General features: G+C 37.9%; 1 protein-coding gene across 3 annotated transcripts in view; it reads right to left on the reverse strand.

Moving 5' to 3' along the window:
• Positions 1 to 26,678, reverse strand: part of RIMBP2 (RIMS binding protein 2) — a 158,718-nt gene that overhangs the window by 92,197 nt on the left and 39,843 nt on the right. For 2 of the 3 annotated variants that reach the window (XM_075110330.1, XM_075110329.1), the window contains exon 2: positions 24,975 to 25,112. The exons of the other annotated variant lie outside the window; for it this stretch is intronic. The gene's annotated coding sequence lies outside the window, so the exon portion shown is untranslated. The remainder of the gene's footprint in view (positions 1 to 24,974; positions 25,113 to 26,678) is intronic. 3 annotated transcript variants of the gene reach the window in all.

Below are 26,678 nucleotides of genomic sequence, written 5' to 3' on the forward strand. Positions count from 1 at the left end.
AGCTGAGTCCCACAGATTCAGAAATTCACTGTTATTTACAAGGATGATCATCTGCTATGGCAGTAAAATGTCAGAACAGATTAGTAGTATTTCCACTTTTAGTGATAACCCTTCCTATGTTGGACAAGAGCTTTAAACATTGCGGTATATCACTTTTAGGTCTGTGTCACTATATATGTACAATCTGATCTTGTAAGCCTAGGCAACACACTGCCATACAGAAGTATCAAGGATACTACAAGCATCTATCAAGAATCTGTTCTTTGATATTTTCTGTTTATCATGAAATTGCATTCATTTAAATAATATTACTACAGAACTATGAAAAACCACAGATCAAGGCTTTGCAGGATTCTATCTTTTTTTTTTTTTCATTTTGAATTGAATCCATCTCTGTTCATGACCAATGTAAATACAAGCATTACCAAAATGATCCATAGAACAATTTAAAATAAAACCTACTATACACAGTAATTCTGTGTTAGGGAGTTCAACAGATGTCACATATAAATACAAAATAATATGTTCAACAAAAGGAGACAGGATTACACTTCCACTTAACCTTCATGTTGAGTATGCCTCTCTTCATTAGTACCCCAAAAGAAGCATGCAGTTGCTTTAATCCCATTTGCTGAACTATCCACTTTTCTCATACATTTTGGTAGAGAAGGGAAAGCAGAAATCAGTCAGTACACTGCAAGCTTCAGGCCACTAACTTGACAGAAACCCCTAATTCTCTTCCTCTGAATCTTTCTCTTTTTCACAGTTTAAAAAATAGATAATACCTATGGAACTTCAAGTAAGCTCTTTGCTTTAGTCTTCATTGTTTCCAAAATTTACCAAGATTGTAATCTGACTGTAGACTAGAGGATCAGTAGGTACCCAAGGTCACCCACCATAACTATAATAGACACGTGAAATGGTTAACCTGTCAAATTCCTGTTCAGTGCTGGGATATATAAAGGGTTGTTTCTAGATATGAAAATCTTGGGATAAATAAAGTAGTTAGAACTGTATCAGACCATTTTGATTTAGGATCTGCTGGACTTCTGGGGTTTTGGCTTTGTTTGTTTGTTTTTGGTTTGAGCTCTGAGGTTTTTTTAACTATACTAAAACGTTTTTTGTATTAGGCCCATTCAGGTGTCATTCATCTGCATTAGCCCCAGTCCATTACAAATAGTAATTCCTGAAAAGTTAAGATCTTTAATTGGGTCTTTAGTGTGTGCCTAAAACTTCCTTCCAGGTGAATGCAATCACTTCTTCCTCAATTTGGGGGGATGGCTCTAATCTTATCTGACTGACATTCACTGTAAAATAGAGAGAAAAAGAGAAGGGGAAAGAATAATGGAGTAATAACTATTGCCTCACTCAGGATAAATAATCACAAAAGCAGGAGAATTAGAAAGCTCTTACTTCATATAGAGTGTTTGCGAGGCAACACACAAAGGATTAAGGTGACAAAAGCATTTGCAGATTTAGTAATTCTTGATAGAAGGGGCAGCTAACCGGAGGTCACTGGTATCATACAGGGAACTGTCCGCACCTTAATCATCCACGAGACAGCCTTTCTTTGATGCAAAGCAGATTCCTCCCACAGACTGAATCTGGGATTGCGATGGAGTCTCAGCCTGATTTGGTATAGCTTCTCGGTTTTACCAGCAAGACAAGGTACATTGCATAGCCCCCATGAGGTTTAATCCGGAACTTGAAGTCTCAACTTAAGTCTCTTAATAATTTCTAATAGCATAGGATCTCATAACTTAATTTCTATGCCATTAGAACTCTCTGATATGCTACAGTACTGTGACGCTGCAGAGGAGTCCACAAGTGAAACTACACAGGAATTCAGTTTTGAAAGAAAAAGTGAAACATCCATCTTTGTTCTTGGAAATTTTTTTTCACGGGACTTTACCTGAATCCTCAGAAATGAGAATCTTTATGATCATTAAAATCTTTTGTATTCTAAAAATATAAAGATGAGGATGGTGATGGATTTTTGAAGACTATGCAAAAAAGAGAGGGTGCTTTTAAAATATTGCCCTGACTTCCAAATTAAATAAGATACAATATCTCTTACATTTTCGAAAACATGAGCAAAGAAGCAAAGTGCTGGTACACTGTTATAACACAGAAATGACCATTTCTAAACCTGTGAAGAAGGGTAGGTTACTGTGACCTAAAGTTCACTGCTCTTTAATCAGTGATGCTTCAAAACAACAGAGAGTATAAGAGTAATAGAGGGATTTTCCTATTCTTCTGGAAAAGCTTTATTACCCATACTCAGTTCGTCTGTACCGTACAGCGACAGGCAGGCACATATGCACAGAATGGCTTCTCTTTTCAACTGGGTGAGCTAAGAGAACAGGGCTTCTAAAAATAATTCATTTTGTTCAGCAATAGCTTTCATCATTATTCTTCTTTTTGCTATTCTTGCAGTCTGGGAGGAAGGCTAATTTTTCTTCACAGACCTCTGCATGTGTTCTAACAGCTCAACCCAGGCTTTCATTTTTCAGCCTGCTTAGGAAACAGAAGAGGCATTTGCAGGGTGGGAGACATTAATGCCACTTGAATCAAACCTACTTGAGAACTTTTATTGGCATATTCTAAAGAAAAGATTCAAAATAGGAATTGTGGGGGAAGAAAATGGAAGAGAAAAATATTAAAGGTGTTGTTCACTGATTTGATGTTTGCAACTGAAAGAACCCGAACGTTTTCCATTTCCTCTAAGGCACCAGTTAAAGTACAATCTAGTTACACATGGTAGCCATTCCTATCAACTGTATCTTTCATTCCATGAGTGTGCTGAGACTATGGGCAAGCAACAGTTTCCCACAGGGTGAACCACGATTCTCTTGCAGAAACCTACCCATTCATTTGCTATTGCGTGGAACACCCCAACCCTACCCCCAGCTTCTTTGGATCATCCGATTCACAGCTGGGATCAGATCTCTGCAACTGCTGTCCGGACACAAGCTCCCTCCTCCTTCACTGACAGACGCTCTTAGAACTATGAAGTTTGGAGAAAGACATGACTGATAGAAACCAGATGGAGAAATCAGCAACATGCCAGAGGACTTCTAGTGATTCACAGATCACTGTTGGCAACATGGCCTTGGAAAATTGTAATAAACACAAATCTATATTTTGTAATAATTTGTAATAAACACAAATCTATACTTCTGTAGCTTCTTATTTCATCAGTATTTTAGAACAGTAGAGCTTTTTCTTAAAAAAAAAATTAATTTTTTTACCAAGTATCATTAATACAGGGTTCCCAAAACATCATGTGTCCTATTTGCAGTATACAAAATTGAGCCCTTTAAGTATGTTTTCAAATAACTCAGAATATTTTAAAATTGTTATTCAAGTTGAAACAGTTATTTTGAATTTGCCAAAAGGAAAATTTGAAAAAACTTCTGCTTTTCTTCAAAGTCATCATCATACCTTTCTTCAGTATTCACCATTGTACATCTATTATTTTAAATGAATCAGAACTGTATATATCAGAATCTGCAACTGAAGTTTGGCACTGAACTCAAACATGATTAAATTTCACTAAACACTGTCACCTTGAAATGACTAAACACTGTTTTGCCATTTTTTTAGTTGTTAGCTCTATCACACTCCTCCTTCTGGCAAGAATTCACAGAAAATTCTGACATTACCAAACCTATACTTTCTGTAAGAGGAACTGCAGTCCAAAAATATCTAGTGTGCTAAAGCACAGATGACTTTCTTATGCACCACCCAAGACAGCAAGATTAAAATCCTGAGTGGTTTCAAATGGTTAATATTGACACCGAAGAAAAAGAGCTTCACTTCCTATAATATTAAATACCACGCATAGGTAACACCCCGCGGTGTTCACCTACTTAAACCTGGTTTAGCAAAATTTTTACAGTGCTTTCCTGACTATTCTTATTGGTTTACTAAATATGGTGCTACTTTTTCCAAGCGGTAAAGATTTCCCAATCACACTTGAGGGGTTGCCTTGGTTTTAAACTTAATTATATGGTAATGTGCTAAAAATGCTGTTACATGGGAGGACTGCAGTCTTAATCATTTTATAGATGAGGACACAGTCCTATTTCAGGAAAATTATATCCAGAATCTGAATAGTTGAGATCTTGTAAAGGGTATGTCCCAGCTCATCTGTCAATCTAATTTGGTTCATGTGACAAGATGCTGCACTCACAAGGCTAGAATCCAAGAAACAGAACTGAAATTCAGTTCCACAACTGAAATTAGAAAAGGCCACAAAACAAACAAAAAAACCCCACTGATACAGCAGCAAAGGGGAGTGGGGTGGGGAAAACTCATAGTAATTTTCTGTATTGGTGATGTTCTGGAAAAGTAGTTTTTTCCCCTGTTATCTGCCAAGGATAAACACACCTCAGAAGATAAATGCTAGTTATTTTCCGTGAACTGCAAAAGTCAAGCATTCAATTCACCACATTTTTCTGCTCTCTAAATCATGATCTACAAGCCTCTAGCTCTGAGGCTGGCAATGGTTTCACTGCAGACATAAAAGAGACAGAATTTACATGGTGTGCAGACATTGCAAGGACATGAAGAAATCCAGGCAGATTTCTGAACTAATTTCCATCATTTGCCTTTGGTAAGTGAAGAGCTAAGAGAACATTTTTCGCTTTCAAGGTAATGCTTAGCTGCACTGCAAAATATAAACTTCCCTACTAAATGAATCAGATTAGGTTTCAATAGAATAAATATATGGTTGGTTCAGAGGCCTGAAATAATTCAGAAAGAAACAACTTTTTCCTTTATATTAACTCTGTTTTTCCAAAATACTGCCCAGACCAGCAGAGATCTTTGAGTCTTTGCCCAGAATCGCAAAGACAGTTCACAGAAAGGTATGAGCCCAAAGGCCTGTCCCCAGTGTACAACCTCCAACACCGCAGACTCTGTAGGAGCGGAGGAGAATAGGCCACAGAACTCTTTTAAACAATTTTGTTCAGAAAATTGGAATAAATGCTCTTTTTTTCCCAATTGCCTTCCACAACTGGTGACTACCAAGTGAACTCCCCCTTCCTCCCCAGTTTAAGGATGTGGAACTCCTTGAGCAAGTCCAGCAGAGAGATACAAAAATGATCAGGGGACTGGAGCATCTCCCTTATGAGGAAAGGCTGAGAGACCTGGGTTTGTTCAGCCTGGAGAAGAGGAGGCTGAGGGGGGATTTCATAAATACCTATAAATATCTAAAGGTGGGTGTCAGGAGGATGGGGCCAGGCTCTTTTCAGTGGTGCCCAACGCCAGGCCAAGGGGCAACGGGCACAAGCTGGAACACGGGAAGTTCCCCCTGAACATGAGGACAAACCCCCTCCCTGTGCGGGTGCCAGAGCAGGGGCACAGGCTGCCCAGAGAGGCTGTGGGGTCCCTTCCCTGGAGACATTCACCCCCCGCCTGGACGCGGCCCTGTGCCCCTGCTCTGGGGGTGCCTGCTCCAGCAGGGGGTGGGACGGGATGAGCTCCAGAGGTCCCTTCCAACCCCTACGATTCTGTCATTCTGTGAATTGGTATCATTTGGAATAACAGAAGCGATTACAGCCTGGAACAATCCAACTCCAGTGATACTTCATAAGACAGCAGCTGTGTAAACCAAGAACATGGTAAATCATCCATCTGTATGCTCAGTGAAACCACTCTTACTGATTGATTAGTGCTGCTATTTAGCATCACTTTCTAGAAATCATTAAAGAGTCAGTGCTTTGCCATTGACACTTGTGACAACATTCCTGCTCACAAACCTAATCTGAAGACAACTTTTCCACAGCTATATGAACTCATATACAACAGAATTGCATAAGCCACACTTCAGGTCACCTGTTCTTCCTTATCAGAGAAGCCCAACTTAATTCTGTCCTAGAGAAGTTGTCTCATTCGTACTGAAAAACTGCTTCAAGAATCTGAAATTTTAGAAAATATCTGCAATAGTAAATAAAGTAAAAACCATGTTTTTGTAAAACTTTGGACCCAGTGCAGTGAGTCTGCATGTTGGTTCTGGAACTGATGTCAATGTGTTTGGAGAATGTTTACACCATGGGAAATCCAGGATTAAAGTGCTGTTCCTGGTACGGGTGGTGTTGCACCTGCTGTCCTGTTCGGTTCTTTGAACCAAGCAACTGAGGGAAATGCGCAGCACTGAGACAGAAAGGTTTTAGGGAAGAACCTGTTGTGACAGCTAAGAGTTTCTCTTTGGAATGTGGCTTCATTCTGTTTCTTGGGCAGAGATTCAGTGTAAGAGACAGTGGTGCCAGACAGTGATGTAAGAGACAAGCACTAAGAAGCTCCTATATTCAGTATGGTACACTTCATACAGTCATTTCAAGGAAATGTAAAAAGCTTACATAACTAAGGCTTACACAAGGCCTATGCTTAAACTATATGCTGAAAGGCTTAGCCCTAAAAAAAACCAGTGCAGTCAAGAAATACTGACTTTAAGCTTCTGGTTGGACTGCTGTCTGCTACAACTATCCTGACCCACGTAATAATTCTGTTATTCTTGTGTAAAATTCTCTTGACCCACTCATGCATCTATGTTTTTATTTTATTTACTTACTAATTTATTTTTTAGAAATGGGAAGGAAGGAAGAATTTTGTTTTCTTAGCTCTTTCATCATTCTTTCAGAAAAAGAGATCAAAACTTTCTCTTTGCTAGAAATGTAGTACTTCTGAGCACTGAGTGCTGTAAAATGTGGGTACAGTGTAGACTTTATGGTCACTACAGAATACATAAAACTTAACATATTCAGGATGTTCTTACACACATATTCCTTTTATGTGACCTATTGCTTGGAATCCTGTGCATCTGGATTCATGGAAAGACAGAACTTCAGAGTGGTCCACAGCATGGTGATCATGGGAGTCATCAGGGATCATAATTTATAGCTTCACTCCAAAACGTCAGCTGGATTCCCAAATTGACAAAACAGGTTATTTCATTTCTCCAGGGCTTCTAGGATGGGAGGAAGCTTTGTTTAGTAACACTTTGGCACTCTAGAAAATCTAGGAGACATCCATTATTCAGTCAGTCAGCCTATAAAAATTACATGACTTTTAACACACTTTTTAATTGCTTTTAATTATTAACATTTGCATTGCTCTCAAAATGACAAAGTGTCTCAGCTGGAGACACAGTTAAATTTTTAATAACACAGGAAAGCAAAGCAACAAATCTCAGACTGAACTTTAAACGTACACAATATTACATGCATGTATTTTAATATATAATAATTTCTATATCAATATATATAAAATTATCTCTCTCTCTAAAATATATAAAAATAAAAACATATATATAGATATATGTTTTCATGCAAGTATCCTTAATGGAATCTCATGATGATGCTTTTCAGAAGGTAAAAAAGAGATTAAGCTCTGAAGGCTTTTGGGCTCCACAGGCTTGATCAAAAACAACTGCACAGACCCATAAAAGCCTGTCTTACCATATCTTTAAATTGTGGAATTTTATAAGCTAGGAGAATGGTGAGGCTACTGGAGACCATGGTGTAACAGGCTTGGTCACTACATATTTCATAGTTCTAATGGAGAACACTCATTACAAAAAAACTCTCACATGCAGTAAATTATTTTACTCATGTACAAAGCCAGCTATCAATAACATTGTCCATTTAACAGCATTTCTCTCCAGAAAACTAGTGTGCTTTTCATTTTTACTACTCTGTCAAACATCAAATACCTTGCAATTCTACAATTTTAATTGGCACTGGAGATCATTAAATACAACATTTGTTGCCCAAACGAGATAAGCTGCACCTGTGTTCTCTCCTTGTCTCTCTGTGGCTCTCTCTTAGGACTTTTCCCCAACTTGCATTTTAACAACTTACGCAACTTTTTATACTAGATCTTCAAATTAATTCTACCCTTGTTCTGGGTTTATTAGCCTTATAAAGGAGAGGTAGGTTAAGTATAGCAACATTGTTTTAATTGAGCTACGGTTCTTTCTCTCATGATTTTGGTCAGAAGACTGACATTTTCCTAGTGGTGTCACTATCAGATGTCTTCCATTTTATATGACCTGCTCATGTCCAATGAAGTTTATAGATATGTTTGCTGCCAGGCAAACCTTTTACCTTCTGAAGTTTCCAAACATCTATTTTCAAAACTCATCTCTGCCTGCAATATGAACCACAAGAGAGTAAATGAGCCACAACACTGCTAAGGCTAATGTCATTAGGTTGCCAAGAGACATGTTGAATATAATTCAGATTGACTCATAGCTGAAGAGACCTATCCAGTAATGCTGTTAAGACATCCCCACAGGCTTCTTGTTCCTTCGTTTCTAGAAAGTTATTCACACAAATACAAAATAGTTGAAAATTTTAAGAGTACTAGAAAGCAGTGAAGATAGTTCCCTCCACTATTTGGACACAGACATACCCAGCTACTCATGCTCAATCCTTTCTCTAGGCATCTTTCCACCTTGGTCACTCACACCATCCTTTCAAAAGGATGTGTCACAATTTTATCCTCCCTCTTGCTATATCACTTTGTATTTGAGCCCTGATAAGCCTCAACCCTCTGATAGGAACCTTAGGAACACGTAAATGAAAGTCAGACTCCCTGTGGAAGGCTTAAACCCATTTGGAGAGCTGGAAGTACCCCATAACTCTTAAGATATAACTATTTATCATAGGCAAACAGTGTGGACAAGCTTGCTTCTCACTTTAACAAAGGAGTTAGGAGGCATCTTTCCTTAATAAAGGAGTGAGTCTCATAACTGTCCAACTTACAGGACTTTAAGGAAATAAAAAAACTATGCAAGAAAAGTAGGAAAACTGAGTTGGTTTCAGAGGAATGGAAAGAGAATGGGGTTAATACAGTGCTAGCAAACAAGGTTCTAGTTTCCTTCCGATACTTCAGAATAAAACCTGCAAATACTTCTTGGTTCAAATCCAAACAATAAAACAAACCTTGTGTGACAACCAATACACAACTCTGTGTGCACCAGAGATGATCAGCTTGTGAAAATTACCTCCTGAAGTTGTAAAGTTGGGTCATAAGGGATTAATTACATAACTAAGAAATGCCCAGAATACATCTTGCCACTACTGTTACTTTTCCTGTATTTATGGGTTTTTTAACTTTTCTATTTTACATTGCCTTCAGACCCAAGTATTGCCAAATCTACAAACTAGTCAACATCTTTTACAGAGAGAAATAAGAACAGATTCTCTTATGTATACATTTTTGTCAGCTTTCTTTATCTTTTACTTACTCCCCACTTCATAGCCTTGGTTTACATTTCAGAATCTGACAGGAGCAGGGCTTCTTCCACTAAACCAAATTACAGGTATTAATTAATGGCTCTCGCTTGCTTGCCAGCTCCTGCAAGCAGAAGGGTAGATAAAAATGTATTTACAGCAGAATTTAATTACCCATTTTCAAACCACTGGCCTCCTGGCAAAAGTCTCCCAATGTAGTGCAGAATAGGACTTGGATTAAGAATTAATTTACTGTCAGCAATGATCTGCAATCTAATGGCTTAATCAAGTTTGCTATGAAATTGGTAGGGAGCTCTGGAGCCTAATATTGCCCCAGAGCCTGCTGCATCTAAAGGCAGGTTTCAGAGACCCATAACGTAATCATCATCCAGCAAATCCAAGATCTCTCTCATATAATCAGGAACTGCCTTTAGCAAGCTTACTACTCACATTACAAAGTTATACCTCATGGATTTGAAGTTCAGTGCATACCCTCGACTCTTTCCTCCTCTTCCAGCTAAATCTCCCAAAGAAACTGTACTTGCATGAATACCAAGATTAGCATGTAAATACAGGCCAGTGAGTGACTAACACTTTCTCTCTCATCTTTTCAAATCATAATGCAAATATAGAAAACTGTTAATAAAAAAACCCAAAAGGTATTAACACACAAATGCTTCTTTTAGCTCTGTTCAGAATTCTCCCTACAGTGGGTAGTATGATTACAGAGTTCTTTCTATAGGGGCACAGCTGAAGAGGGAAATAAGAGAGTAAGACTTTGAAAACCACAGTTCAGGCAAAATCAGCTATGAACTGAGCCTTTTATTTGTTAACATTTTGAAATTTAAAGGATCTTGATTATCTTTAAAAATAAAATCGATCCAACTTATAGAATTATTAATAATACGCTAAGTGCTGAAATAGAAAATGTTATGCCTGAAACAGGGGAATAAATCTATCCTCTTGAGCTTTCAAGGCCAGATTTTAATGATCTCAGAGACTCCAGCCTTTCAAAAAATATGAATAAGCTTCTCATGTGGGTTGTTTAGCCGGGCTGAAATATTCCAAACTCTCTGCAAATTATCATTGGTTGACAAAATATCCTGGAGAAAACTCCTAGAAGTGCTCTGAACACCATACCACCACAGCAGCTTACCTATTTTACTACTTTTTCCCTGCTAAGATTATGAATCATCCTTATGCCTCCCATTCTGTCACCCATCCATATTTACATCACACCTGGCACAGTGCTATTAGTACATTAAATGCTACTTTTTGCAGCACTGAAGACTGGGTGGGTTTTTTCTTTTTCTTTTTTTTTTTTTTTTTCTTCATAGAATCACAGAATGGTTTGGGTTGGAAGGGACCTTTAGAAGCCATCCAGTCCAACCCCCCTGCAGTGAGCAGGGACATCTTCAACTAGACCAGGTTGCTCAGAGCCCCGTCCAGCCTGACACGGAATGGTTCCAGGGATGGGGCATCTACCACCTCTCTGGGCAACCTTGGCCAGTGTCTCACCACCCTCACTGGAAAAAATTTATTCCTTATATCTAGTCTAAATCTCCCCTTTTTTAAATTTAAAACCATTAACCCTTGTACTATCACAACAGGCCCTACTAAAAGTCTGTCCCCATATTTCTTAGAGTCCCCCTTTAAGCACTGGAAGGCCGCAATAAGGTCTCCCTGCAGCTTTCTCTTCTCCAGGCTGAACAACCCCAACTCTCCCAGCCTGGCCTCGTAGGAGAGGTGGTCCACCCTCCTCTGGACCTGCTCTAACAGGTCCATGTCTGTCCCGTGCTGAGGGCTCCAGAGCTGGGTTTTTCTCCTCATTTTTTCTCCTTTCCTCCCCTCCCCTCCCCATTTTTAAATGTCTGTCTTTTTTTTTTTCTTTTTAAATACTCTAAAGCTTTTTCCACTCATTTATTCTTAAAGCAGAATAATACACAATACCTCTAAAGAGGCACTACATCACAATGTGGAATGACACTTTATATGCTGATTTCAAGAAACATAGATGCAGAAGTTTTGCTTCTTAACACCTAAGTATGAAAATGAACATGGATACATTCAGAATTGTACAGACATGACCAATATGCAATCCTACACCTTCACCAAAAGCTGCCATGTGCACATGTGGTGGAAGAGCATGCTCCCTATTTACAGTTAAATGAAACTCATGGGTTAAAAATTATGAAACTTATGTGTAAGTGAAGATCTAGTGCAAGCCTAAAAAATACCAAGCTTAAGTTCACTGAATCGCTCGTATCAAGAAAAATCTTAGCTAATAGCAAACTCTTGTAGTAGTTTTTAGGTTAATGCATATGCTGTTGTCAGAACTCAAGCATGCACCAAAGGTAAAGCAATCAGAATTCTGAAACACCAAACCAGCCCCCCAAAAAACCCCCAAATGATGAACTACATGTTAACGTAATACTGTGGATGGATGTTTGAGTAGCGATCACTTGTGTAATGTAATTGTTTAAATACAGGATGTAAGCTGAAGAGATGAAGAATGCATCTCCATAAAGAAACAAAAAAGCCAAAGCCTTAAATCATAGCTTGTCATGCCTAGTGATTCTCTCTTGTAGTATTTCTCAGTTGAGTTTACATACAATATATAAATTGACAGTAAGCCCTCTAATGAGCATGTTGAGAGTACTGCAACATGGAGTCAGACATCCAGAAACATCTCATTAAGCATTTGACCACATCTATTCTAAAAGGAGAAAGTTATGAGAAAATTACTGTAAGTGTCTGTACCTTAATTAAAAAGGCTAATTAGGTTTTATTTCTAAGACTGGGCTTTAATCCTCTAGCCTTGCATCCACTCAACTGAGTAGTCAGCTAATAATCATTTCTCCAACATCTGTAGAGATCACTGGACTCTGATACATCCTTTTCTTAACAAATGTATTGTTCCCATATATTCTGCAACACTGCTTTGTTTAGTTATCCGCAATGACATGTTTCTCATACCATGAAAACTTATTCAGAAGCAAGAAAAATCTACTCTTTTACTGTAGTTCTAGAGGGTTCCTGCACATTCTGTTTTAAATTATATATGTCATGTATTAAAAGGATATGTTATAAAATATTATGGCATTTATTCTTTGAACTTTAAGCATGGGCCTGCCTCCAAAGATGGCTGAGAATATGGTTGTTAAACTCTTCAGCGTCTTAACAAGTAAGTGTAGTCTTCATCAGAAAAGCATGATGTTCATTCATAGAAAATACACAAAAATCTCTTTTACAGCATTATATCTTTCCTCTGTCAGCACAATGTATGTGCTAGGGTAGTTATGTTCATCCACAAACCGCAAATTACCGGAGCACACGTACAGATCTTAGCGCACGCAGCAACGATGGCAATGACAGTACTAGTGGGTTACAGTTCTAATAATCATCTCCCTGCCCATTACGATACTGTTTACAGCAGTGAACTGAAAACAGCAGCTTGGACTTTCTAAACTCCCCTTTCTCATCCCAGACAGCACTTGATGGAACTAGCGGGCCTAAAAATTCACTCCACACATAGCAACTTCAGAGCCTGATATAACCCTGGTTGCTTCACTTACACACCTGCAGCCTGGATTTTTTCTCTTCTCTCCACAACAGTATGCCTAGTGTTACATGCATGCTGTATTGCCACAGGCCATTTTTTTTTGATCCCATCACAACAGGAAACCTGATGTTTTCAAACCTTAAATTTTTCTGGACATTGACCTAAATTTTTAAACTGTCAACTATTTAAATACAATTTACACTCTCTCAAATAAAGTTACACTGTGCTAGATTTCCTTCAGTATGAGAGCGCAGTAGGCATAATGCTTTGCTTTGTAAATTCAAAACAGAATTTTCTTTCTGTGCAATCATCTTCAAATTTACACACTGAATTCCCTTCTAAACAGCTGCAGGGAGCTTGCTGCTAAGAGCAGGCAACAGCAAAGCCCACCCCCATCTCAAGTGGGAAGCTAGGCTGCAAACTATCAAAATGCCAAAGGCACAAAATAGCATGCTTGCCCCAATTTCTTCATGTTATTTTGGTATACTTTAAAAAAAAAAAAAAAAGCACAACATATAACTCATTAATTATAACCTTTCAAAAGTGTTTTCCTTTACCCCAAACTGTTAAAATTTAGTAGAACTGCAGCCAGAGTTCTAACAAAACTATTTTTAGCCTTTGTTAGGCAGAGAACATCATGAAGAGTCTCATCTTTCTATTAATGCAAATGTATTTAAGCAGTCAGTACAGGAAACTTTAAAATATGCTAATCACTGTTTCTTTGGACTCCAGTCTCTGTCTTTGCTGATGTGTACACATCACAGAGAAGCTAAGTAAAGGGAACACCATCATTTAAATTGTCAATAGGTATTCACAGCTCCATAAAGTGACAGTCACACGTATATTTTATTGCCACATTTATATATTTCATAAATTTCCACATTCAACTTCCTTTTAATATATAACGTTGTGGTGACTGAGCTGAATTGTCATGGTGTGTTATAAATGGAAATGCTTTTCATAAGCACATGCACTGTATTTCTTTTTAAAGTGATTCAGTGCTGATGAAAGGGGCCAGACTGGCGGCCTTGCAGATTGGAGTTCCCAGTTAATCCACGAAGGAAACAAGGCACTATCAGGGCAGTAGCTGGACCAGCTTCCCTCCAGTACATCTCATTTAAATCGGTAAGAGAAAAAGAAAAAAAACCAAACATATATATCACATCTCTAAGTCACAGTCTGACTCTGCCTGCTCATATCCTTGGCCTTGCTTCTTATTTTTACTAGCAAAGAAAGCAATCAAAGTAAGCAATGCACTTCTGGGATTGGACTGCTGCCCGTGAGCTGCTTCATGGCTCATGTTTAAATCTAGCAGCACACATGACTCTGAGGCCAGCACGTCCCTCTTCAATTTGTAGTTAAAAGACTGCATGAATTTTTTCTAATAAAGCACTGAGGTAAAGTTACTGGGTCTTACTTGGCTTCAGAACTCCTTCTCTGAAAGCAAAGGGTTCTCATCTACAGGGTGTCCCATCAGAAATGACAGATATTTTCTTCAGCACGTTGCTATGATAAGGAGAAACCTACCCAAGACAGATGTATGTAACTCAATTTTGTCACTATTATTTATGAAAATGAATATCACAATTGTAGCAATATTAGCAATGTGGCCGAAATATTGGAAATATTATTTTGGATTTTACTTACCTACCGTACATGTATAGCAGCAACAGCCACATCTGAAAGACAAGGCCTAGACTCTTGTCTAAACCACCTGTTAACCCCTAATCTATAAAACTGATCCAGAAATTGAAAGAACAGAGGTCCTTTTTAAATGACACACAAATATGCCAGCGATTAGGGGATAATATGCTAGCATAGACGTTAATAAACAAATAAAAACATAGGATTTTAAAATACCAAAAGTAGCTCATCCAGAATACTTAAAACAGTTACATGGCTTAGTCATATGGCTACATGAACACAACAGAGTGATGTGGCCAGAAACAGGAGCGTTTCACTGGGCAACGATAGCTGTGAGTCTAATAGCTTCCTCAGACACCCTCCTGCTGTTTGCAAGTAAAATCCTGCCTGCCCACAAGGAACTGGGGAACTGACAGTAAAGAGATAGTGGGCCACCCCTTCTTAATATATATCCAGCTATACAGCTGCTTTCATATCTCAATAACATTTCATAAATAATACTAGCCTCCAATTTTTGCAAAAGATCAAATCACAGAATAACAGAATCCAGTTGAAAAGAATCCTCCAGTCTTCTCTGGAAGCACTGGCTGTGTCTAGAATTGCATTTTATCTTCTGTTAACCGAAATGATACAGCTGGTGGAGTATATTTCAAGTGTCTGCATTCCTTTTTTTCTCCAGGTGAAGATGTTTATGCCATTTTTTTTTCTGGAATTTCAACTGTTAGAAATGATCTGCAAATCTTCATGGCAATGACGCAAAATACGCCATCTACTGCTAAAGAAGGAATCAGGAAGTTTCAAACTATGTTCATGAGTGGTCTCAATGTAGTGTGCTTTGCTTAGAATCATATTCTGTTCATTTATGACTACACTTCATGTTTTATGAATTCTAAAAACCCACATGGAGAAAGAGTTAAATAGTATTTGCCTTGCTGAAATAAATAGTCCCAATTATGTCTTTGAGACCATGCACTCAAGCCAAGATACTTTTGGCTCTATATGAGCATATTTTAAAAATGTGTTGCTAATTATTTATAGAGCTCATTATCTCCTTGCTATGCTAAGCACGACTCGTTTCCCTTGTCCACCCACTACTTCTCAGGTAAGGATGAACTAATGGTTTGAACATGTCTGAAACTATTACTTTTTTTAAGAAGGAGAAAAATTAACCAGTTTGGAGGAACACTCAGTGAAATCGAAAGATGAGATCTCGCTGTTGGTAGATATGAGAAGCAAGGTGCTTCCTTTGCAACTTACCCCCAAATAGAGAAAATCACCTACCAAGGTTTCTTCAAGAGAAATGCAGGTACCTTATAGCCAGCTGTGTGCATAAGGCAAGAGACAACCTCCCAAGTAACGATCGCTTCAAAACGGTTTGTTTTAAACTATGTAGTTAATTTCTGGCCATCCAAAATAAAATAAGCCATACCTAGGCCCCAGATGGTGTACCAATACTGCCATGTATTCCCCAAGGAGAGAAAAAGTGGCCATTTACATAGAGCATGCTGCCAAACGTTACTAAGCCCGCAGTCCAGCATGTAGCTGGTGGCTGCCTCTCTCCCAACATGACAGAAAATGGCAAGGCTGGTGGGCACACTTCCACACTCGTTAGCATGTCTTCACACAGAATAGGTACTCTTACAGTGTCTTTACACAGGTTAGCTACAAGCGTACGCGCAGTCTCAGAGCCCTGTTCTGCAAAACCTTATGCTTATTGAAGTATATCGCGAGCTCTCTGCAACATCACTGGAATCGCTTGTGCCAATTATTTACAATGGTAAATAACTGAAGTATTGCATATATTCTCACACACTTCACTACATAACTGCAATCTTGCACGCTGCCAGTGCGCACTGAATGTTTTCAAGTCTCTGAAGACACTTAGAGCTTCATACACCCAATCTTAATCAATTAGAAACAGAACCAGAATGCTTCTTTGGAGGGGAGAATCACAACTGCTGCTTCAAATCAGAGATGCAGTCTCAAAACCATTTAAACAGACAAGCAGAAGTTTCTAATACTTTAGTAAACTGGTCTCATTCAACTCCCAAATTCATTACATTCCCTTCACGCTACTTCACGCCAAGAAAGTAAAACGTGCATTATTTCCTGATATAAAGCGAATGTTCCAGGTTGCAGGTGTGTTTGCTGAAGGACAACGCTGAGGACCACAGCACTTGCAATATCAACTTGAGGTTAACTTACCATAAGAATTAAAAATTCCGGGACTGTAGTTTGTAGTTACGTAGTTACTTTTGATCTAAACACAAACATTATGCATGCCTTACCTTGTCAGTTTTAAACACTTCACAGAAATAATTTTTTTTCTTTTTAAACCAACATTTGTCAGTAAAGCGCCTTTGCATTTGGAATCTGTACTAAGATCCCCAACATATATGCACAGATTCTGTATGTGCATCTAAAATATGCATGAGTGCTAAGCACAGGTTAAGACAGGAATTTGTAAACTTCAGCACACACTAATATGCTCCTGTTCACACATCTCAGATTTTCTGGTTATGTTTGATGAAAGAGGACAGCTAACAAATACAGTTTTGTGTATCTTTTTGACATTCAATACGCTTTTCACCAATATGCTTTTATCTCTGACGTACACCACCGAGCCATGGGCTCATCACAGGCTCTAATATCTGTATATGGAAAGGGGTTTCATTTAAAATATCTTTCTCCCAGCTGTGCTGTACACCTTGTGCAGCATTTATATAAACTGGATTTTTGATCCAATACTTCTTGTGTTCCTTAGCCAGTGAAAAGCAAGCTTGGTAGCTTTGAGTAGCCTTCTTGCTATAGATCTAATCGCTAGTACTTCTCCAGGAAACAGTGGAAAGTTTGGTCAAATCATGATCTAGTCTACATTTATATGCTGCTAGAGAACAATTTGGTTAGTCACACAGATAAGGCTGTATCTTGCTTGTACTACTCTCATTACCAGCCGTGCTGACTTCAGTGGTACTACCAGTAATCAGAATTTGGCCTATATTATGTGAAACAAAATGAACACCAACACTAGTAAAAAGACTTGCAGATATTTAGAAATGGAGTCCAGACTATTCTGGCTTTAGGCCATCAGTTTTAACAGAACAGAGACTGTTTTGCCACCCAGTCGCTCATTTGAGTAGTGATCGCAGTCTTCGGCTATGTGAAGGCTGCTGAAGAGTCTCTTAGAAATGCATTGAAGGACTCAGTCTAGTTCAGTTTGAGAACTAGGAGAAAACTAGGAGTTGAAGAACCGGTTGTTTGATAACATAAAAGCCAGGAGCAAAATTAATATTAAACAGTTAGGTTTTTGGAAGCTCAGCAGAGAGTCTGAGGTAGCTCCAGACCTGAATATGAAACAACCAACAAGAGAGGTGTTACTGCTGTTCCTACCAGAGAAAGCTTTGATGTGCGCTATCATTTTAATCATCTGGGTTTGATGTAATAATTATTTGAAGATAAAACATTAATTCCCATGCATCCTATAAAAAGAGTTAATCAGTCCCCTAAATTATTTGTAAATTAAATCTCAAGCCAAAATCAGAGAGCCATCATCTAATTCATCTCTGAATTCGGTAGTAACAAGACTGAGCCTAAAGATTTTAGTATGGAGTTTAAGTTTAAGGTTTATATTTTTAGTATCACCTGAATACTTTGTCTCCAACAGATTTACTGGACAAGAAGCTTCACAAAAGCTAGTACAAAATTCTGCAGTCTGATTCATTAGGACAAAAGTTAATTAAATAACGTTCTCTCCTCAGACGTACTATATTGTCTTAAAGATGATTCAACAAGAGGCAAATCTAATCAGGATAGGAAAAAGTATAAGCAAAAAATTTAATCTTATAATGTGTTTCAGAAAAATGAAGTAATAAATCACCTTGCTCCATAAGCCTTTTGTTTTGCTGCAACCAATAATGCATGAGATTCTTTAGCTTTCTCATCAGATATGAATATTACATTTGTTGATGCAATTTAGAAGGAAACTGGGACTGTGGCTATGGACAGTAGATTTAGGAGAAAAATAATATACACAGTTAGGCTTATGCAGATATGTCCTTTCAGAGAGCAATGAACAGAACCCTGGGTAGTGTGAGATTTAGGAAAATATAGACTACATCCATAAACACAAAATCAAGATTTAAAAAAATATATACACTGTCTTGTAAACAGAATCCCAACTCATATCCCAGGTTCAGAACATAACTGTTTTAGGGGAGGTGGAACCTTCAAAGTTTGTGTCACTGGCTGTTTGTTGGTTGGATGTATTTAAATGACAGAGAACAAAATGCAAAACCAAAAACCATGCCCTGCGAGCACTACCTGGGAATGAGAAAATCTGCATTCAGTTCCTGAATCTATCTTTGACTTTCCTTAGGTATTAATTAGCTCACTTGGTTCTGTTCCTTACAGAGGAATGGAGATAAGAATGTTTCATTGCTCTTGTCTATTTAAGCGGGATTCACGGCTCAGTTATCTCAGTTATACTGAGTTCATTTTGGGATGTCTCCTAAACCTACAGTCACAAAACCCAAAAGCCTAGTTTTTAATATAAGAATTTGCACAGTTTGAATATATCATATACAATAAAGGTTATCAGAAGGCCTTACATTTGAATTTTATAATCCAGCAGGATTAATGGATGTATTCATGAGGGAAATCACAACTATAGATCTATAACACTTCAAAGATAGCTAGCATGTTTTTTCCAGAATCGTAACAGGGCAGCACTGCATCCAGCACAGGAAAAACTGCCCTGAGTCTGCTAAAGGCCTGCCTCACCTATGCTCTTTTGAACATCTAAGCACACATCATCTCTCCAGTGCTCCCTTTAACAGCCACCACCGTGCCTGTAAACCACTCAGTCCCAGGCAGCAACAGCAACGTGCCTGAGTGTACCTGCTCCAAGCTGGTGCCTCTCCTGACCTACCCTGGCCATGGCTTTGATTAGTCCACAAAAAAGATGGAAACTATGTTACAAGAGTGTTTTTATTAAAAGGTCATATTTGAGTCAACAACCTTTTTAAACTGAGGGAGTAAGAATATTACGTTCTAGGGAAGAAAGAAAAAAGGTCTGCCTGCTTTAATGGCTACTAATTTAATCCAATCTTATATGGGATGTCTCATTTTGGGGCTTTAAATACCTTTTACTGCTTTCATTCATTCAGGAATGAAACAACCTGCTTAAACTGAGAAAAAAATACCTTTCAAGACCACATTAAGATCTATTTCTGATGGAAGTTCCCTTCACAGCCTGCAGATAGGAAAGGCTTTTATTATACTGGTACTGCATCAACAAGATCAAACCAGAATCCTACATTTGCACAGGCAATAGTTAATCTAAAAAATATCATCAGGAATGGAAGGTTATATAAGTCATTCCACTGGTATAGAGAAGAAAATTGATGATGGAATGGTAAAGGGAAATAAACTATTAAAATAGCTCATTGGTACTCGGTGCCATATGTTTAAAAACGCTCCGAAGAGACCCAATATGATAAAAATTCAAACACATTATGATTAACTTCAGCATTTACCAAAACCCAGATACTGGTTTTGGCCATAGATATTGTTGCTTTCACTGCTAAAAATCCCACATATGTACAAGGCACAGGAAAGACAGGTAACTTCCTTTCATAGAGCCAGCTACCTAGGCTAAACATTAGGTATTATATCAGAGGCATTCATGGTTTTGGTTATTATACTAATATCAAGCCTCAGTGCTCTGCCATCATTAAGAGGCTGCAAACCATCTCCAAACAGCAAGCAATACTCAAAATATTTACAAATTAAAAAATAATGGTTTTATTTCCTTTCAGCCCAGTTTTTTGCCTATTGTAAACATTGAGTGCTCTGACCTCAGTCAACAATGGATCCAAGCGAATCTTGGGAAGCATGACAGACTCCTGCTTTGCACAGAGGCAAAGAGGCTTAAATGGAGTACAGCGTGTATCTTACAGAAAACTCCGTATTGCAAAAGACTAAAGCAATTACGATTTTTCCATCATGAACATGTGATAGACGGCTATATCTTAGCAAACTGCTGTTGTTATAGAAACTCTGCTGACATGTTGCTACTATGGTGAAAGCGGCATTATACTTGCACTAACGTCCTTTTTATCAACCTCAGTTCAAAATTCAGAGCACTTTAATTTACAATCAGGGAGACGGACGCCATTCACTGCAGCTGCAGGCAGTGTCAAATGCTGCTGTTGCCTGGTAACTAACAGGTAACTGGTGCAAGTCTGTTATATTTATGTACATGGAAAGCTAATGACAGATGACGAAGGAAACATTTGTCTGTAGATAAAAAATCTGGTCTCTGTTTACTAAAATACACCATTTTTCTCTTGCAGTGAAACTGCTGCTGAAACATACAGTACCAGAATGAAAAATTGCGCCTATTCCTTCTGATCTTCAATGTAAATGTTTAAAAGTTATTGTTACTGATAAAGTTGCAGCAATTCACTAACAGTTATATAGTTATATAGTTATATAGTGAACAGTTAAGTTAAAATTTAGCCCCAAAGTACTGTAACTACAGTATGAAAGAAACATTATTTAATATTTTGTTAGGAAATTTTAATCCTGGCTCTAGAGTATCTAGCTCTCCCACTACTCACACTACAATACTGTGCAAATAATAGTGTTTTAAGTAGAGGCTGGTTTGGGTGTCCAAGTGTGCCCTGTATCCAGATGGCTGCTACTGCCCAGCGACCATTTATGTTTCTTGTGTTCCCCTTAAATACTGACAAACCGAACGGTGAGAATAGGCTCCGAATGGACTCAAAGGCTACACTGGACTGAAACCAGCTGCTGCAAATAATCGTTTTTCTATTCTGTTCTCAAGACCCTGATCCAAACCACTGCTTTTTGTTTTACAGCACAACTTTAGACTTACTGAAAGCATGAATTATTTGTGTGAATTAAATTAAGAGCAAAATTCCCATTAATTTTAGTGGCATCCCATTTTTGCCTCAAGTTGGTCTTTTGTAAGTGTTCTGGGTCTGGGTCTGCAAACAACTATGTAACTTCTCAAATGCCTTCTGTTAAGGGAGCTTCTACGCACAGCGTTAGAAGATTGACTTCACTTTTTTACCAGAAATGTCTTTCACCAGACCTTAACATTCAGTTCACATCACTGCTATGTAATTATTCTTTTCAGAGGCAGAGATGCAAAGAAGGAATTAACAGCCGTTCAAAATATCACATTTATGCACTTTTCTCTTGTCATATTAAACATAATTACTTCTGATGCAATCAAACTCATATCCTTCAAATGGATAAATCCAGCACCAAATTTAGAACCTCAAGCTTCAAACATCAGGCTCTTAAAGCAAAGCTTTAAGCCTTTACTTTCAGTTCAGTGAGGTACAATGTAAGAAAAGTGAGAACATTAGGTTTAAAAATGATATATTTTAATGAATTTTCTTTAAATTATTCTGTTAGTTATTGAATGCACAGTGCTTTGAAGATCAAAGGTGATATATGAACTACATCTTATAACTCAGTCACCAAGAGACGTCGATCAAGTATCTGACCAACATACACACTCCTCAGAACTCATTATCACTGGAAAATAAATCACAGTAGCTTATTTTTCATAACACCTGCCAGTCCTGAGGGGTCTAAAGGACTTACAGTATGCACGTATTCTTCACACAGATATGGACGTACATGCTTTTAGGCTGGCATAATAGCACATTTTTTAAATGGGGAGTGTACAGTACTAGCAAATATTCATACATGCAGGTCTAGTTATAGGATCGGTCTTGTTTCAATACCAGTATAACTTCAATTACACAATCAATTGAATTGCAATCAGCTACGCAGAGTGCAAAAACTGTGTTAACAGCTATAAAACATGCTTATAGGACAAACCTTTATTAGCGGCTCCTCTGCCCCTTACACATTAAAATATGCTTTTAGTATTCCCTGTTGTATACTTTTCAAGAATCTATTGTTTGAACTGGCTGTAAATGTAATAGTGCCTTTTTCTGAGGACAGGTATATACAATCAATAATCATAAATAAGGAAAATTTATGCATGTAAGTAAGTGTTCCCATTTATATAATCATAGGATAATTTAGGTTGCAGGACTCTGAAGGACCTAGTCCAAGTTCCTGCTCGAAGCAGGGCCAACTTCAGGGCTGGATCAGTTTGCTCAGGGCTTTCACCGGTTGAGGTTTTCATCTCTCCAAGGAAGGACATTCCACAACCTTTCTGCAAAATGCCCTGATGTTTGACCACCCTAATTCTAAAGATTTTTTTTTTCTTAAATCTAATAAGAATTTCTCTTGCTACACCCTGTGTCTATTACCTCTAGTGCTTTCACTGTGCATCTCCACAAAGAGTTTGGCTCCATCTTCTTTATAGTCACGCAGCAGAAACCATGTTTTCTGAAGGGTAATAAACTCACTATACCATCCCTGAACACATGGCCCCCTGCTTTTATGCAGGACATGTCCAAGCCAATCATTACTTACACGTCACTCAAAGAAGTACCACCATAGTAAACATATTTGCAAAAAAAAGAGAGTAACTTAAAACTAATAAAATCATCTGTATCTTTGGCAAGGAGAATTCAGAGCAATGGCTGCCAATGTTGGGACATAAAGAGATCGAGGGAGCACATTTCAGCTTCAAGGTTTTGCTTTGTAAACTGAATTTTAACAAGTATAGTTGCTTTAGCACCAGAGAGTAATATTATTCTGTCTCATTTGAAAAGAATATTTCTCTGTAAAACAGCACTAGGTTGAGAAACAAAGCCCTGAAGTCTGTATCTAAATGGAAGATCTGAAAACTGTAGTTTACTCTGTTTCAGGTAACTCTGAACTCAAACAACAGAAATGGCTTATGCTACTTCATCTTGAAGTAGTATGTCTAAACACAAAATCAGGTTCTTTTCTATGATAAAGAACAAGTTTTAAACACAATTTTGTTCAGCTATTTACAAAAAACCCACTGCTAAAAGATGACAGACAGATGTTTCCTTGCCAAGCCACAAAGTTTCAACATTTCTTTACATTCAAAAGCAACTGTTCTCCTTCTACTAGAACTAAATAATAAGCAATGAATAAAGGCAATGTAGAGTTCCAAACTTATCAATATTCTTTGCTTCACTATCATTATTGAGTCAGTCAGTTGTGGTTTTGTCAGTGTTTCTGAAAAGATAAACAAAATATAGACAGTTTTGCAATTCTAGAAGTTCATACAAGGATTCTCATGTCCCAGTATTATTATGCAGTATTTAGTGCTAGGATTTTTTCCTGCTGGCAGTAGCATGAGCACCAGTCACCTGCCCATCGCTCGCTTGCCACAGGCATGCTACACTTCCCAAATGTGCCATTACAACTCCTTCTGCAGCTGTGAAAGGAGCTGCATGAGGAACTGATCTGTGCTAAAAATAATGCTGGGGTGGGCAGGGGGAGAAGTAGCTTGATTAAGCAGGCGCTTTGATGGAAAGGACAACCGTGAAATTATGGCTTCTTTATCTCAGGCAATTGGCAAGTTTTAGAGGATAACCCTGTACACCATAGATCTCCGCCTCTACCCACAGAACTGCATTTGCTGCTGAAAATTGACTCCAACAATCAACTCAGGACTAGTCCAATCTAGTTTCTCCAAAGACTTCTAAAACCTTGTCTTCTTTCTTCACAGTATTTTTGTTTTCATAACCAAGTTTAAAAAAAAAAAAAATAAATTACACCCATTATAATTTCATAGTCCCAAAAGGAGTAAATTCCTTAGTGTAATGAAAGCTACTAATTACAGGAAACAAAATGTAGTGTTCCATCTGCAACTCTTTTTAAAAAAAGCAACAGAAATTTGTCCATTCATGTATTGAAATGTCTTTGTACTTAAGTGAAGGTATTTCACTTTCTAAAAGAGATAATTCAAGACACCTCACTGTCACACATATTCCTCTCTGGAAGTTGTCATCAGGTGCACTAACATTGTCCTATAGCTTTTATATTCAAAGGACCCATCTAAAAGGTTCTTCTCTGAACACAAAACGGCCCTGAAAATCAGAATTTGTGCAAGCCCGTAGCAATCCAACTGGACAAAATCTGCTGACATTCAGAATCAAGTGTTAGGATGTATACACCAAAACAGATTGGAATGTGCTGATCATAACCATTAAGCACTGGATCCTGTGCTTTTGTGTTCATGCATCCAGAACAAAGCATTGGAATTACTCTTTATATCACATTTTTGTTTATTAAACTATCATTTCATGCTTAAATTATGTCCCAAGTACATATCTATATTATTTAGGCACTACTTCTGTTCTAAAAGATTTTAAGAAATCAATACAAAATCTATTGCTATAAAGATTGTGGAGCTAAACCCTACTTCTCCCAAACACTCCACCTCAGAAAACCCCAACCCCCTGATGTTAGTGCACATGCAAACAAAAGAAGCCCAATCAACCAAGCAAACAAAGAAGCAGCACAGACCACAAAACTAGAGCTGTCTTTATATTCATCACTTGCCATAATATAGTAAAAACAAAGACAGGACTTACTAAAAACTGCAAATTATGATGTTCTTGATTTAAGGTGGTGACATGAGACTTAGAAATCTGGGTCTCTTCTAAAAACTGGGTCTGATCAAATGTTTTCTGTGATGTTGTAGGCTGCAGACATGATGGATCATTTCCAAACTGTGTAAAATAAAACAAAACATGTCAAGTGACCAGTTTGTTAAAAGCGCATTTTTACTAGCCAACTAGCACTTGCTCTTCTTACAACGCAGCAGGTTTCATTAACACGTTTTTCATTGCATGTGGCCCCAAATGCTGCTTGAAACTGATGGTTAAATATACATTACATACAATAGAAGCCAATCTAAACCAATAAATTCAACCTTGCTGAATAAACATTTTGTCAGGGCAGGCAACAAGACAGAAGTCCAACAGACCTCCAAAATAAGACTTAAACACCGTAGTCATTGGTCCCTTGCAGGAAATTAATTTCAGAGGGTAAATTAAAATATTTAGCTTCAGTATTTTCTCTATAAAATGTAGGGACATAGAAGCAAGCAGAAAAATTCTGACTAATATTTAGCATGGGAGTCTGCAAGTTTGTCAGAGTATCACTTTATATTAACAACACAGTTCCAGCAAACCTTATACAAAGTACCATTAGAAGTCCTGCATCTTTTTGCCAGCTCACCCACATGACTCAGTGCTCCCTAGCTTAAGAAGGAGCATTAGGTTTGATATTTCAAAATTTTTTTGATGCAGTCAGCTATGTCAACATTTGCAAATTCCTTTTTAAAGAAGGTTTGGGAACAACCACCTCAAATACACTACATTTTCATGTAAATATAATTTGAAATTAACTTCTTTCTGAGGAACCTTAAAAGATCCTGCATTTGGGATAGGTCAAAACTACTTAATCTTTTGCTTAGCATTTTCTGTTGTGGCCAACAACCAAATGTCATTTGCAAAATGACTCAGTAGAGACCATAAATTATTGAGATAAGCACAACCCAAAGTCACAGAAACCAGTGGACAAACTCCTACTGATCTTTGTGTAAGATCCTAATTGTTTATAGTTCAGCTTCGTAACCCAAGAAAAGATCCATTAAAGCCTCTCTCCCCCTCAGGCAAAATTAGCTGCCCTTCCTTACACTGTAAGTCCATCAATTTTAATACCACCTACAGCGAGTAAGAATCATATGCATTTTAAACTGCTTCCTTGGGAAACATGAAAAATGGTGAAAAAGTTTTTTAAAAATAAAAAAGGATTTAAAAAGTAATGTAACACAGCATCAGCATTGTGACTGTTTTAAATGAATGAATGTTTGATGTAAAGTCTAGCATGAAATGCAATTAACTTGTTCTTCCTATTCCCAGAAGAAGCTTAGCAAATCACTAAGATGATTACATATAAAGATACCTATGTGACTGTCCACTTCATGGACAGTAATGAATAGGTGGCTGTTTCCACTACATCAGGATCAGACACAAGTCTGTCAAAAACCCCTACAATTTCTAAGACTTAATTTACAAGGCTATAATTCAAGTGCTAGAATGAACTGACTGGAAGGACAGCTTGCAAATATGTGCAAGAAAGAAACTTCTGTTGGCATGGTTAAATTCCCTCTGAAGCTCCAATGAAAACCTTCCAAAAGATGCACAACATCAACCATCTGAGCGGTGCATGGGGCCAGTAGATTTATATGCCTATTCACAAGCCATCCCTTGAATCAAAGCATGTACAAC

Source organism: Phalacrocorax aristotelis, chromosome 15, assembly GCF_949628215.1.
Source record: "Phalacrocorax aristotelis chromosome 15, bGulAri2.1, whole genome shotgun sequence".
NCBI lineage: Eukaryota > Metazoa > Chordata > Aves > Suliformes > Phalacrocoracidae > Phalacrocorax > Phalacrocorax aristotelis.